This window comes from Oreochromis aureus, linkage group 8 (assembly GCF_013358895.1).
Source record: "Oreochromis aureus strain Israel breed Guangdong linkage group 8, ZZ_aureus, whole genome shotgun sequence".
In the NCBI taxonomy this organism is placed as follows: domain Eukaryota; kingdom Metazoa; phylum Chordata; class Actinopteri; order Cichliformes; family Cichlidae; genus Oreochromis; species Oreochromis aureus.
In genome coordinates, this window is record NC_052949.1 from 31,494,242 (window position 1) to 31,497,753 (window position 3,512).

Genomic DNA, 3,512 nt, shown 5'->3' on the forward strand with positions numbered 1-3,512 from the left:
CTAGCCGGCTATCAGCAACACTTAAGAGAATTGTCGCTAATATGGGATGTCTTGATAAAATGAGCAGATATTTGAAGTTTACACACCTACATTCTCGCCTGAAAATATCTTAAAAGTGTATTTTGTGACCTAGAAACACGAATAAAAGACATATAAAACGAAGTGGTGTCCGCCATTGTTTAACTTTCGGCAGAGGGTGCTATGAATTATGGGATATGGAGTTTTGTAACAAGCATACAGATTTTCAGCCGTACTACTCCCGGTATACCACTAGAGAGAGCCAACCCACCACAAATAAAGTCTGTTTCTATGGAAATTGGCCTAAATTTGCACTAAAATCTAAATATTTCAAAAACTATAAAAGTCATAAACACCAAAAGTGTATACCATACTAGTCCAGCTCAACAAAATGATCTAACATATGTAACCCTATTTTCAAAACTGTTTGGCAGAGAAGCGCGGGAAAATTTTCACTAAAATATTAATATTTAAAAAACTATAATAGTTATAAACACCAAAAGTCATAGCACACCATTCCTGATCCAGCCGCACAAAATGAGGTAACATATATGAAGCTTGTCTCAAAACTGCGGGGCGAGTTTCGGAAACTGAATAATAATAATAATAATAATAAATCCGACGAATAGTAATATGTGTGCCTCTTGGCATAGGCACACATAATTATTCCAGGGCATGTTATAACAAAACACCAGATGTACTGGATATTAAACGGTACCAAACGCTTAAATTAACACAGGATTACAATTACATGCTCACATCGTCACATCGAGACTTTATTCATTAGACATTAGAGTTCAACAATGTTACATACAGTTGAAAACAGCTTCACTAACGCCAGCCAAAACAGGCTAACAGTATATAAGAGCACAAAAACAGCCGTGCTTATCGACAGCTCGACATATCCTCAACAACTCACCTCAGTATGGCTGCTATCGGTCACCTTTTAACTCTGTCCGTCTTACAGTCTCTTCTAGAAACTGAACGCTTACGCGGCACACTATACACATATACAGTATATTTATTTTACTTGGTTTTAGAGCTGGAGTATTTATATATTACCTGAGCATTAGCTGCTGAGCAGCAGGGCTCCAAAGCGTCCCGCTGTAACCATGGTTACGCAGATGCGTTTTGACTGTGACGTCACGGAGGAGAACGCGTTTCAAACTGATACCTGGATCAACCTGGTATCAGTTTGAAAAGTGCCAACTTTTATTGGCACGTTTCTGCTGAGATCCGGAGCTCGACTCTCTGGCGCCCAGGGATAAGATGAGTTGCTGTGTTTTTCACGGAGAAAAACTAATTAACATGGAATAACGTCAGTCTTCGATGGAAAAAAAGATGCAGGCAAAAGAGGACAGCAGATTTCTTCAAACAGTAAGGAGCTTCTACCAAGTGATATTTGATAAGCTTAAAACTTAAATCTTAAATCTAATGTCCAGATTCATGCTAAACTTTTCTGATTACTCAGTGAATCTGTTCATGTTTTAAGCTATCGAGTAATTTCATGGTGAGAAATGTCTTTGACCCCCCTCCCCTGCAGGATTAATTAAAAGCTATATATGACTGCTAGGCTAGGTTAGGAATAGGATGTGGTGAGGAGCAAATACGTAAGAGAGAGAGAGAGATTTTGCTCTGACAGAAATCTTTATGAATATTTATGGGAATGTTTTTCCTCCATAAGATTGTTTGTGGGCAAAGGTAAATCTCCATCCCAAGCTCAAGTCCTTTGCAGCCTCAAACAGGTTTTCTTCCAGGATTCCCATGTATTTAGCTCCATCCATCTTTCCATCATCTCTGACCAGCTTCCGGGTTTTTTCCTCTTTCTTTCCCATGCCTGGGGGGGGGCTAGACTTTCGGAGTGTGTGTGTGTGTGTGTGTATGTGTCTGTATGACTATGTTTACTGTTTCATCTACAGATGCCTGTCCTCACCTCTGCAGTGCTGCCGTCTCCTCTAACCTGGCATGTTTCTAAGGTACGTTTTCTTTCTTTTTGATGTTGTTCTTGTGGTTTTTCTCCAGAGATGAGGTTTGTAGTGTATGTGTCTGTGTGGTGCAGCTGGTCTAGTCTAGGGGTGATAACAGAGATTGAAACTTTACTGATAAATTGTGCAAGTAAAAAAATGCCTCCAGGCTTTTGGAGGCTGGGGGAGGTCCACCTAAAGGGTGGCGAGGCGGCCTGGTCTGGGTTTTTCTGCTTTCTTTTACACACCTGGGGCGGTGCCACACTATGAAAAGGGCTGGCCAGGCTTTTGGAGCCTGGGGGAGGTCCACCTTAATATAGTGTGGCCAGGCGGCCCGGTCTGGGTTTTTTCTCCTTTATTTGCTGGCTAGGCTTTCGGAGCCTGTGTGTGTGTATGTCTCTGTATGACTATGCTTACTGTTTTGTCTACTTCAAACAGATGCCTGTCCTCGCCTCTGCAGTGCCGCTGTCTCCTATAACACAGCATGTTTCTAAGGTAAGTTTTATCCTTTTTAATGTTGTTCTTTTGGTTTTTGTCCTGAGATGAGGTTTGAAGTGTCTATGGTGCAGGTGGTCTGGTCTGTCTCGAGACAGTCCAGGCTGCACTGACCTGTAACAGGTGGAGACTCACCACGTGTGTGTGTGTATGTCAATATCTGGATGCGTGCAGAAGTATGTGCATTCATGTGTGCCTGCGAGAAGATCTGAGGTTGGCTGGTAGGGTGGACCTCTGCACATAATCACATGTGTGCAAACATTTCCATTTTTGGATTTCTTTGAATTTGGTTTCTGTCGGGTCGTTTATCTCTGGATGTGTGCAAATGTATGTGAATTCATGTGTGCCTGCGTGGAGATCTGATTTTGGCTGGTAGGGTGGACCTCTGCGCATAATCACATGTGTGTGCAAACATTTCTTGTTTGGATTTCTTGGAATTTTTTTCTGTGGTGTAGTTTATCTCTGGATGTGTGCAAATTTATGTGCATTCATGTGTGCCTGCGTGGAGATCTGATTTTGGCTGGTAGGGTGGACCTCTGCGCATAATCACATGTGTGTGCAAACATTTCTTGTTTGGATTTCTTGGAATTTTTTTCTGTGGTGTAGTTTATCTCTGGATGTGTGCAAATGTATGTGCATTCATGTGTGTCTGCGTGGAGATCTGAGGTTGGCTGGTAGGGTGGACCTCTGCGCATAATCACGTGTGTGCAAACATTTCTTTTTTGGATTTCTTGGAATTTGGTTTCTGTCAGGTCGTTTATCTCTGGATGTGTGCAAATGTATGTGCATTCATGTGTGCCTGCGTGGAGATCTGAGGTTGGCTGGTAGGGTGGACCTCTGCGCATAATCATGTGTGTGCAAACATTTTTTTTGGATTTCTTGGAATTTGGTTTCTGTCGGTCGTTTATCTCTGGATGTGTGCAAATGTATGTGCATTCATGTGTGCCTGCGTGGAGATCTGAGGTTGGCTGGTAGGGTGGACCTCTGCGCATAATCACATGTGTGTGCAAACATTTCTTGTTTGGATTTCTTGGA

At 42.2% G+C, this 3,512-nt stretch overlaps 1 long non-coding RNA gene across 1 annotated transcript; it reads left to right on the top strand.

Annotated features, from left to right (window-relative positions):
* Window positions 1-1,215: 1,215 nt before the first annotated feature.
* Window positions 1,216-2,437, top strand: LOC120441465. The gene is made up of 3 exons (XR_005614126.1): window positions 1,216-1,395; window positions 1,938-1,994; window positions 2,421-2,437. It is a non-coding gene; the product is annotated as an uncharacterized LOC120441465 (long non-coding RNA).
* Window positions 2,438-3,512: the final 1,075 nt, after the last annotated feature.